This window comes from Oncorhynchus gorbuscha, linkage group LG26, assembly GCF_021184085.1.
Source record: "Oncorhynchus gorbuscha isolate QuinsamMale2020 ecotype Even-year linkage group LG26, OgorEven_v1.0, whole genome shotgun sequence".
Lineage (NCBI taxonomy): Eukaryota > Metazoa > Chordata > Actinopteri > Salmoniformes > Salmonidae > Oncorhynchus > Oncorhynchus gorbuscha.
Genome location: NC_060198.1, coordinates 10,787,536 through 10,800,269, shown reverse-complemented (window position 1 = coordinate 10,800,269; position 12,734 = coordinate 10,787,536).

The following is a 12,734-nucleotide window of genomic DNA, read 5'->3' as shown; positions in this document are numbered from 1 at the left end:
ACATTTTATTTTATGGCCATGACAATGCCATTTTGTTCAGGATATCAAATTTATCATGGATGTGGTGGATACAAAACCTATTACATACTAAAGCAGAACATCAAAGTAGATGCTTAAACACATGCGAGCTATTGTATAGTTAATGGCAAACTTACCAGCTCATCAAGGTAACAATGGACCCAAGAAGACCCTTGGATGGATGTCGAGTCATCCATATTTGCTCCAAGTTATCCCCAGGAGACCAGTAAACTAGAAAATATTTATTTACAGAAAACTCAACTAAAAACTTCAAAATTGAACTAGAACTAAATCAAAAATAAGAACTAAACAATCGAGCAATGCAACCAACACGAGTGCTGTATTATAGCAGTCTGAATCGAGAATACATGTGTATAAATATAGAAGTATAGAATGCTCAAATTTAGAACTTTAGAATCTTTGGCAAACATAAGACATTGTGATGTCACAACTAAATGGTTCAAGTGAGCAAAAAAATAACTGCGGCAAGGACAGGACTAGAAATTATTCTGGAACAGAAAGGTCTTCATTCTGAACTACCTCGTTGTCACAGTAGGCTATTTGGCATGATAGAACAGCACTGCAAACGTGAAATATTATCAATAAAGAAAATCTTAACCATATGGCAAACTGTAATGTTGTATTACTCCATTGTTTACAAACAAATCATTTACAATGTAAGTACAGTACTGAGACCCCATGTTAATAAAATATTTACACAATCATTTATTTTCAATAAATTGTTTTCTTTCACAAAATAACACTCCAATGCAAATGAATGGCAGGTCAATAGTTTTATTCTGATAATACAAAATGATTTCCAACAACCACAGAATACAGTAACACACGTTCAATAAATCCTTGAATATGAATAGACAACATCAGATACAGTTCAAATCTATAACTAGCTGGTAGGGAACTGGTAATAAAATCCGCTGTCTTTATAAATTATATTTGTTTTTATACAATATGTAAGGAACTATAAGGAAAATATTTGTCATGGATGACTGTCTAGTAGGAACCAGAGCTTTTTCAGTGTCCAGTCCTTAAAGTCCTTCCCAATAGTTACTTAGATTTGAAAACATTAGCCGAACATAACACAATGTAAAGCTAACAATAAGTCATGTTAAATCCTTTAAATCATTGAGAACATGTTATGGCCAAAGGCAGAACCAGAACAGTGGATTGTCTCCGTTATGTTGTTTCACGACTGGGACCTTCCACTGGGCTCTGTTGAGAAAACAACGCCCCCAGCAGGCAGTCAGTAGCGTTGCAAGCAGAGGGCTCCTCTCCTCCCAGACACAACAGCCTGTGGTACCTAGCCTGCGGAACCCAGCACAGCACCCTGGAACGAACACGAACACACACACGCGCATAGAGATGCACAAACACACACTCAGGCACACACACAGTGTGAGTTATATTAACATGGTCCTGACTTAAGTATTCTTTAAACATGTCAAAGATGAAAGAGTGCTGTGAAACGATCTGAGTTTGACTTTGTACCAGTCGTAGATGTGGTCTCTCACGGGGTCAGGATACGTTTGGATCCACTGACCGATTGACCACATCTTGACCATATTGCCTATAGCAACCGTTTCAGCCGTTTCAGACAAGAACTAAGAGATTGCTTTTGAAAGGACTCCTTGGGGCGCTTGAGAGCGTGCTGTGGAGTAGACGTGCTTTGCTAGAGCTCCGCTCTAATTTGAAACAAATTAGTATTTATTTTAACCTCTCACGACCTATAACTTAAAACAAATATGACAAAGGGAAAAGGCACCAAAAAAGGGTGCGCTAAACAAGATCATTTGAATGAGATAAACAACGAACCAATTTCAACGTCGCCGACCCACGAGGAGTTCGCTGAAGAGGCTAGCTTCCAAGAGTTCCCCACAGATCCAACTCAAAGTGACATACCCACTGCCATAAACTCACTAAGCAAGAAGGTGGACACAAGGTTGGCTGATATCGCAAAGAGTATTGTGACTTGGGCCGAATCTGTGAAGGCAACTAAGGGAAGGGTGCATGAAGTTGAGCAGACGACAGTCGATCACGAGGCCAGGCTACAGGACATAGAGAAACAGTGCGCAACGTTCAAAAATGACAACAAAACCCTGAAAGCCCGAATGGAAATGCTCGAGTCGCATTCAAGACGACAGAACATCCGAAAATGTGGGATCCAGGAGGACACTGAGAAAGGGAAACCAACTGAATTTGTCTCGGATCTGATACAGGCATTGCTGGGGTGTGAACACTTCAAAACGGCCATCCTGATCGACCGCGCACACAGATCTCAGGCAACGACGCCGGCCAAGGGCGGGCCACCAAGGCCATTCATTGTACGGCTGCACTATCCCCAGACCAGGGATCTCATCCTCAAGCTGGCTAGTCAAAAGTTCCCCCTTAACTACAACAGAGCCAGGGTGTCTTTCTACCCAGATCTTAGATTGGAGGTGAGCAACCAACGGAAAGAGTATGATGAGGTACGCAACAAATGCAGGGCGGCCAACATCCGATATGGATTCCTCTTCCCAGCCCGGTTTAAGGTGATAGTCGAAGGATCAACACGTACGTTTGACAACCCAAAAGAGGCCGATCTGTTCTTGACAAGCAAGCTCCCTGGCAGAGGATACAGAACGGCTGTGTCAACCGGCTAAATGGCCAAATACAGGCCAGGAATGTGTTTGAATTTCCGGCCTATGTCTTTTCGATTAGAAGATCGGAAATTGGGACTTATATGATAGGTGAGATGTTGTGGCTAATATAGCATTGTTTAATATATCATGTTTTAGTGCCATTCACCCCTTAACGTGAGAGTTAAGTGTTATTTAATATTAGTTTATATGCGGAGCATTAATAGACGACGAGTTAGTTCATGCTGTATGTTTAGACACCCTAAGGTTTGTGTGTTAGCCAAGGAGAGCTTCGTTTGGGGAAGTCACTCAGTAAAGGGACGGGAGGGGGGATGGGGTCTGTGTTTTATGTTCACGTTTATTAATACAGGTGGCATGACAAGCTCCCACGGGGCGGGACGTTTTTCTTCTGGGTTTTGTATGACAGCAACAATTTGCTCTAAAATAAGAAATGCCCCATAGTGACAGAGCACAGAGTAGACCGGGTGGAATAAAGATAGTCAGCTGGAACTGTAATGGCCTAGGGCATGTGGTGAAACGAGCTAAGGTTTTTCTCATCTTAAATCACTGGGTGCTGACATAGTGCTTCTTCAAGAAATTCATATTAAACGCTCCGCTCAGGCCAAGCTACGAGTCTGCTGGATCGGTCAGATATACCAGTCTAACTTTGATACAAAAGCGAGAGGGGTAGCAATCCTGATAAGGAAAAACATTCCTTTTGTTTACTCATCTTCGATTTCAGATCCTAATGGTCGGTATATTATTGTGGCTGGTACACTGAATTCGAAACCAGTAACCTTGGTCAATTTATATGGACCCAACTTCGATGATCCATTATTTTTACAAACGTGTTATTTAAGGACATTGTTGGAGGGGACTTTAACTATACGTTAGATCCTCTTTTAGATAAACAGCTATCAAGGTCACTTCAACAATCAAATGCCAGTGACTGTCTAAATACATTGATGACAAACCTTAACATTGTTGATATTTGGAGACTGACGCACCCAACAGACAGGGATTATTCTTTCTTTTCATCAGTTCAATAAATCATATTCCAGAATAGACTATTTTTTTGTTGGACTCCAAACTAATTTCAGCAGCTGAGTCGGTTACCTATCACCCTATTCTAATTACGGACCACTCTCCTCTGTCCATGGTGCTGAAACTCGACAGGTCGGCGACCGTGGCGCTTAGACGCATACCTGTTGAAAGATGAGGCTTTTTGTCAGTATTTGAAGGAGCAGATTGCCTTTTCTTCGGAACTAATGACACGGGGGATGTTGACGACTCCACCCTTTGGGAATCTCTAAAGGCTGTGATTAGAGGTTACATTATTTCTTATACATCAGAGAGGAAGAAACGCGCCAATACTAGGCTGAGAGAAATTAAAAGACAGTTAGGGGAACAGGAGAACATTTTTAGGACGAATTCCTCGTATACAGTCCTTGAGAAGATCACAGAGTTAAAATATGAATACAATACCATCCTTTCGAAACGGGTGTGCTCTTTACTTGCTAGAACGCAACAAAGTTATTTTGAACTGGGGGACAAACCACATAAATTATTAACAAGACAGCAAAGGCATGTACAGGCATCTAGAGCTATTCACAAAATAAAAGACAAGAAGGGTAAAATAGTAACAGCTACGCAGGATATTAATAAATGCTTTGTGCAGTTTTACTCAGAGCTATACCAATCAAAATGCGATGCTACTGATCCACAAACTATGGAACGCTTTCTTGCTGAATGTGAACTTCCTAAACTAGACAGGGGGCAGCTGCTGCACCTGATGCAGGGATAACTTTAGAGGAAATTAACACAGAGATAGCACAATTTTCAAACAGCAATGCCGCTGGGCCCGATGGATATGTAATAGAATTCTATAAGAAGTACTGCGCCAGTCTAGCTCTCTGCTTATGTTGCGAATGTTTAAACAATCCAAAGAAAATGCCAAACTCCCGCAAACACTGTATGAGGCTACAATAGCACTGATCTTGAAAAAAGATAGAGATTGTCATGTTATGTCTTGTCCCTGTGCTTTCTCTTCTCTTCGTTTCCCCCTGCTGGTCGTATTAGGTTACTTTCTCTCTCTCTATCTCTCTCTCTCTCTATCGTTCCGTTCCTGCTCCCAGCTGTTCCTCATTCTCCTAACGACCTCGTTTACTCTCTCACACCTGTCTCCTCTTTTGCCCTCTGATTAAGTCTCTATTTCTCCCTCTGTTTCTGCTTCTGTCCTTGTCGGATTCTTGTTTGCTTTGCCCTTGTTCCGTCCTGTTGTATTCTGCCTCTTCATCAGATACTGCGTGTGAGCAGGTGTCTCTATCCTCTACGGCCCGCGCCTACCCGAAGGGACCTGCAGTCTGTTGCTGTTAAGCTAGAGGATTTGTGTTTTCCCTGTTTGGACATCTCCTGTAAAGATTGAGGATTTATGTTTTCCCTGTTTGGACATTAAAAGACTCTGTTTCTGTTATTTCGCTTTTGGGTCCTCACTCACCTGCATAACAGAAGAATCCGACAAAGAATGGACCCAGCGAGTTCGGATTCTCTCTACTCAGCCGTCGAGTTCCAGGGAGCGATGCTAGGCAGACACGAACAGGAATTGTCTGCTGCTCGACATGCCGTTGAGACCCTGGCCGCCCAAGTCTCCGACCTCTCGAAACATATTCACAATCTCCGCCTCGATCCACCGGCTACTTCCAGGGCTTCCGAGTCTCCGGAGCCCAGAATTAATAACCCACCGTGTTACTCTGGGGAGCCCACTGAATGCCGCTCGTTCCTTACCCAGTGTGATATTGTGTTCTCTCTCCAGCCCAAAACGTACTCCAGGGGTACAGCTCGTATCGCCTACGTCATATCTCTCCTTACTGGACGGGCTCGTGAGTGGGGCACGGCAATCTGGGAGGCAAGGGCTGAGTGTACTAACCAGTATCAGAACTTTAAGGAGGAGATGATACGGGTTTTTGATCGTTCTGTTTTTGGGAAAGAAGCTTCCAGGGCCCTGTCTTCCCTATGTCAAGGTAATCGATCCATAACGGATTACTCTATAGCAGGGGTGGCAAAGTCAAATGGACGGAGGGCCAAATAAAAAATTTAGCTACAAGCCGAGGGCCGGACTGTTCGAATGTTCATTGAAAATTTTTTAAATGACGCATATAGTCTAGTGAACCTAATTGAACCTACTGAAAACCTAACAAATATATTCCAATATGATCAGATAAATAAAGCAATATTTTCTTATGGCTCTGTCAGTAATCTTTAATTTTCAACAGACACAAAAGACAAATTTCCTTTATATAAAAATCCCCATAACATGAACATTAAATGAAAGAAACCGGTATTCAAGGCACCATCAGTAGCCTATATTTTCTATTTTAGCAAAAGTGGGCTAAATTTACTTCAAAGAAAAAAACAATAATAGCAATTTTCTATCATCCACTCAACTGAAATATTTTTAAAATATAATTGGATTGAAATACAATAAAATAAAGTGCAAAAATCTATTAATCAAAAACAACACTTTGTTTAAGGAGAAGTAACATGCAGTGAAAACAAATATTAAACTTTAACTTTTAAACTTGAACTGAGTAAAAACTCTAAATATGTGATTGCACAGTAATGTTCACTTGTTTGAGGTTGAGGGTGATACTTGGTGGTGTCCCATCTTTTCCACAAGTTCATCAATGTTCGGGGTAAGGCTCTGAGCTGAGGAAATCCTCAGAATTGAGTGGAGGTGTTCAGCAGTAAGTCGACTTCTGTGTGATGTTTTGTTCAAGTTCATCAAAGAAAACAGTTGTTCACACAGGTATGTGCTGCCAAACATAGACAACGTTTGAGCAGCCTGGATGCGCAGCTGGGGCATTGTGTCGGGAGGAAACGGGCGAACTCCGCAGCACCCACTGCCGCATATTTTGCCCTCAGTGCATCATTGCATTGGAGGTCAATCAACTCCATTTGGAGGTTTGGTGGTGAGCTTTCCACGTCAACAGCAAATGGGTTACCGAGCAGTTCCAACCTGCTTTTTTGTGCTTCAAAGTCAGCAAATCGTCGAAAGTCAGCGGCAAGCATACCTATTTTATCAGCCAACTGTGCGCTCGGGAACGCACTGGTAGAGAGCTTCTCTTTCATGGTCTGGCAGCTGGGAAAGTGGCTCAAATTTTCTTTCCGCATCTGCGTCTCCCACAGAGTCAGTTTGGTTTTAAATGCCTTCACTGTACTGTACATATCAGAGATGACACGATCCCGACCCTGCAGCTGCAAGTTCATTGCATTCAGATGACTCGTAATGTCACACAGAAAAGCCAGAGTCTCGGAGTTGTGTTGTGTCTTTCCCTTTGCTGTCCAAGAACAGACAAATCTCCTCACGAAGCTCGAAACATCTTTGAAGCACCTTTCCTGGCTTAGCCATCGCACCTCTGTGTGATAAGGCAAATCACCATGCTCCGTTTCTAACTCCGTCAGAAATGCCTTGAACTGGCGGTGATTCAAACCTTTGGCTCTGATAAAGTTAACTGTGCGCGTGATGATGCTCATTACATGCTCCATTTTCAAGGCTTTACCGCACAACGCTTCCTGGTGTATGATACAATGATAAGCTGTCAGCTCACCTGTCGCGTTTTCCTCTTGCATCTTTTCCCGTATCTTCGCCTCCAGTCCGCTCCTGTGTCCACACATCGCAGGTGCTCCGTCGGTTGTCAAACCCACGAGTTTTTCCCAAGGCAGCTCCATCTCATTTACACATCTTGACACCTCTTCATACAAATCATGCCCCGTAGTTGTGCCATGCATAGGACGTAAAGCCAAAAACTCCTCTGTCACGCTTAGGCTGGAGTCCACTCCGGGATGAAAATTGACAACTGGGCAATGTCAGAAATGTCGGTGCTCTCATCCACAGCCAAGGAATATGCAATGAAATCTTTCCCTTTTTCACAAGCTGCTCTTTTAGATTGATGGACAACTGGTCTACTCTCTCGGCAATGGTGTTTCTGCTCAGACTCACATTTAAAAAGAGTTGCCTTTTTTCTGGGCAAACTTCGTCACAAACTTTAATCATGCAGTTTTTGATGAAATCCCCCTCCGTAAATGGCCGGGCTGATTTAGGATCTCTTCTGCCAAAATAAAACTGGCCTTGACAGCAGCCTGGCCTTGTGATTTGGCTTTTTTGAACAGAGCCTGTCGAGATTTGAGGCCTCGTTTTAATTCCTCTGCCTTTTGTAGCCTTTGTTCCATGTCCATATTCTTGTTTTTGTCCGCGTGTTTCGTTTCATAATGTCGTCTCAGATTATACTCTTTCAGTACCGCCACACTTTCTCCACACAGAATAACACAGGTTTTCCAGCTACCTCCGTGAACAAATACTCCGACTCCCACCTTGTTTGAAACCCCGGTTCTCAGTGTCCACCTTCCGTTTTGCCATTTTTGATGGGTATCTGAAAGTTAATTTTACTGTGATGCTGACAACTGCTGTGCCAATAAATATTGAAATGAAGCAGCCTACTGCTCGGTGCGTCACCGTTGCATTGTGGGAAATGTAGTATTGGTGCGTGTAAAAGATCTGCGGGCTGCCGGCTTGCTGCGGTCTGCGGGCCGGTTCTAATAATAAATCAAGATCATCCCAGGGGCCGTAAAAAACCTTCTCGCGGGCCGGATGTGGCCCGCGGGCCTTGACTCTGACATATGTGCTCTATAGAGTTTCGCACTCTTGCTGCCTCCAGTGACTGGAACGAGCCGGCGTTGCTCGCTCGTTTTCTGGAGGGACTCCACGCTGAGGTTAAGGATGAGATTCTCTCCCGGGAGGTTCCTTCCAGCGTGGATTCTTTGATTGAACTCGCTATTCGCATAGAACGACGGGTAGATCTTCGTCACCGAGCTCGTGGAAGAGAGCTCGCGTTAACAGTGTCCCCCCCTCTCCGCATCATTACCATCTCCCCCCACTGGCTCAGGTGTTGAGCCCATGCAGCTGGGGGGTATTCGCATCTCGACTAAGGAGAGGGAACGGAGAATCACCAACCGCCTCTGTCTCTATTGCGGTTCCGCTGGTCATTTTGTCATTTCATGTCCAGTAAAAGGCCAGAGCTCATCAGTAAGCGGAGGGCTACTGGTGAGCGCTACTACTCAGGTCTCTCCGTCAAGATCCTGTACTACCTTGTCGGTCCATCTACGCTGGACCGGTTCGGCAGCTTGCTGCAGTGCCTTGATAGACTCTGGGGCTGAGGGCTGTTTTATGGACGAAGCATGGGCTCGGAAACATGACATTCCTCTCAGACAGTTAGGGGGAGCCCACGCCCATGTTCGCCTTGGATGGTAGTCCTCTCCCCAGTATAATATGTGAAACACTACCTTTAACCCTCACAGTATCTGGTAACCACAGTGAGACCATTTCTTTTTTGATTTTTCGTTCACCTTTTACACCTGTTGTTTTGGGTCATCCCTGGCTAGTGTGTCATAATCCTTCTATTAATTGGTCTAGTAATTCTATCCTATCCTGGAACGTTTCTTGTCATGTGAAGTGTTTAATGTCTGCTATCCCTCCTGTTTCTTCTGTCCCCTCTTCTCAGGAGGAACCTGGTGATTTGACAGGAGTGCCGGAGGAATATCATGATCTGCGCACGGTCTTCAGTCGGTCCAGAGCCACCTCCCTTCCTCCTCACCGGTCGTATGATTGTTGTATTGATCTCCTTCCGGGGACCACTCCCCCCCGGGGTAGACTATACTCTCTGTCGGCTCCCGAACGTAAGGCTCTCGAAGATTATCTGTCTGTTTCTCTCGACGCCGGTACCGTTGTGCCTTCTTCCTCTCCCGCCGGAGCGGGTTTTTTTTTTGTTAAGAAGAAGGACGGTACCCTGCGCCCCTGCGTGGATTATCGAGGGCTGAATGACATAACGGTTAAGAATCGTTATCCGCTTCCCCTTATGTCGTCAGCCTTCGAGATTCTGCAGGGAGCCAGGTTCTTTACTAAGTTGGACCTTCGTAACGCTTACCATCTCGTGCGCATCAGGGAGGGGGACGAGTGGAAAACGGCGTTTAACACTCCGTTAGGGCATTTTGAATACCGGGTTCTGCCGTTCGGTCTCGCTAATGCTCCAGCTGTCTTTCAGGCATTAGTGAATGATGTACTGAGAGACATGCTGAACATCTTTGTTTTCGTTTACCTTGACGATATCCTGATTTTTTCACCGTCACTCCAGATTCATGTTCAGCACGTTCGACGTGTACTCCAGCGCCTTTTAGAGAATTGTCTCTATGTGAAGGCTGAGAAGTGCGCCTTTCATGTCTCCTCCGTCACATTTCTCGGTTCTGTTATTTCCGCTGAAGGCATTCAGATGGATCCCGCTAAGGTCCATGCTGTCAGCGATTGGCCCGTCCCTAAGTCACGTGTCGAGTTGCAGCGCTTTCTCGGTTTCGCAAATTTCTATCGGCGTTTCATTCGTAATTTCGGTCAAGTGGCTGCCCCTCTCACAGCCCTTACTTCTGTCAAGACGTGCTTTAAGTGGTCCGGTTCCGCCCAGGGAGCTTTTGATCTCCTCAAGAAGCGTTTTACATCCGCTCCTATCCTTGTTACTCCTGACGTCACTAAACAATTCATTGTCGAGGTTGACGCTTCAGAGGTGGGCGTGGGATCCATTCTGTCCCAGCGCTCCCATTCTGACGATAAGGTCCATCCTTGCGCGTATTTTTCTCATCGCCTGTCGCCGTCGGAACGCAACTATGATGTGGGTAACCGCGAACTGCTCGCCATCCGCTTAGCCCTAGGCGAATGGCGACAGTGGTTGGAGGGGGCGACCGTTCCTTTGTCGTTTGGACTGACCATAAGAACCTTGAGTACATCCGTTCTGCCAAACGACTCAATGCGCGTCAAGCTCGTTGGGCGTTGTTTTTCGCTCGTTTCGAGTTCGTGATTTCTTATCGCCCGGGTACTAAGAACACCAAGCCTGATGCTTTATCCCGTCTCTTCAGTTCTTCTGTAGCTTCTACCGACCCGAGGGGATTCTCCCTGAAGGGCGTGTTGTCGGGTTGACTGTCTGGGGAATTGAGAGACAGGTAAAGCAAGCACTCACTCACACTCCGTCGCCGCGCGCTTGTCCTAGTAACCTTCTTTTCATTCCTGTCTCTACTCGTCTGGCTGTTCTTCAGTGGGCTCACTCTGCCAAGTTAGTTGGCCACCCCGGCGTTCGGGGTACGCTTGCTTCTATTCGCCAGCGTTTCGTGGCTGCTTGTTCGGACTGCGCGCAGACTAAGTCAGGTAACTCTCCTCCTGCCGGTCGTCTCAGACCACTTCCCATTCCTTCTCGACCATGGTCTCACATCGCCTTAGACTTTATTAGCGGTCTGCCTTCGTCAGCGGGGAAGACTGTGATTCTAACGGTTGTCGATAGGTTCTCTAAGGCGGCTCATTTTATTCCTCTCGCTAAGCTTCCTTCCGCTAAGGAGACGGCACAAATCATCATTGAGAATGTGTTCAGAATTCATGGCCTCCCGTTAGACGCCGTTTCGGACAGAGGTCCACAATTCACGTCTCAGTTTTGGAGGGAGTTCTGTCGTTTGATTGGAGCTTCCGTCAGTCTCTCTTCTGGTTTTCATTCCCAGTCTAACGGTCAAGCAGAACGGGCCAATCAGACGATTGGTCGCATATTACGCAGCCTTTCTTTTCGAAACCCTGCGTCTTGGGCAGAACAGCTCCCCTGGGCAGAATACGCTCACAACTCGCTTCCTTCATCTGCAACCGGGCTATCTCCTTTTCAGAGTAGCCTTGGGTACCAGCCCCCTCTGTTCTCGTCCCAGCTCGCCGAGTCCAGCGTTCCCTCCGCTCAGGCTTTTGTCCAACGTTGTGAGCGCACCTGGAGGAGGGTCAGGTCTGCACTTTGCCGTTATAGGGCGCAGACTGTGAGAGCCGCCAATAAACGTAGGATTAAGAGTCCTAGGTATTGTCGCGGTCAGAGAGTATGGCTTTCTACTCGTAACCTTCCCCTTACGACAACTTCTCGCAAGTTGACTCCGCGGTTCATTGGTCCGTTCCGTATTTCTCAGGTCGTTAATCCTGTCGCAGTGCGACTTCTTCTTCCGCGACATCTTCGTCGCGTCCACCCAGTCTTCCATGTCTCCTGTGTCAAGCCCTTTCTTCAAGCCCTTTCTTCGCGCCCCCGTTCGTCTCCCCCCCCCCCCGGCCCCCTTGTCGAGGGCGCTCCTATCTACAGGGTACGGAAGATCATGGACATGCGTTCTCGGGGACGTGGTCACCAGTACTTAGTGGATTGGGAGGGGTACGGTCCTGAGGAGAGGAGTTGGGTTCCATCTCGGGACGTGCTGGACCGTTCGTTGATCTATGATTTCCTCCGTTGCCGCCAGGGTTCCTCCTCGAGTGCGCCAGGAGGCGCTCGGTGAGTGGGGGGGTACTGTCATGTTTTGTCATAGATTGTCATGTCTTGTCCCTGTGCTTCCTCTTCTATTCGTTTCCCCCTGCTGGTCTTATTAGGTTCTTTCCCTCTCTCTATCCCTCTCTCTCCCCCCCCTCTCTCTCTCTCTCTATCGTTCCGTTCCTGCTCCCAGCTGTTCCTCATTCTCCTAACTACCTCATTTACTCTTTCACACCTGTCCCCTATTTTGCCCTCTGATTAAGTCCCTATTTCTCTCTCTGTTTTCGCTTCTGTCCTTGTCGGATTCTTGTTTGCTGTACTGTGTTCTTGTTCCGTCCTGTCGTGTTTTTGCCTTCATCAGATGCTGCGTGTGAGCAGGTGTCTCTGTCAGCTACGGCCTGCGCCTACCCGAAGCGACCTGCAGTCTGCGGCCGCTTCTCCTGTCCTTCCCCTCTACAGACTAGAGGATTTCTGTTATGGATTTGGGATTTGTCGTTTTCTGTTGTGGACTTGAATAAACTCTGTTTCTGTTAAGTCGCTTTTGGGTCCTCACTTCACCCGCATAACAGTAAGTAGGTACAAAGACCTAGCCTGGGCACCATGTGTTTGACAGAAGGAACAAGGAGTGGAATGTTAGTTAGACGGGTACCCAGACTTACAAAGACCTAGTCCAGGTTAATAATTCCCTTCATTCGTTGGAGTCACATCATATATGTACTCCTAAAAACCT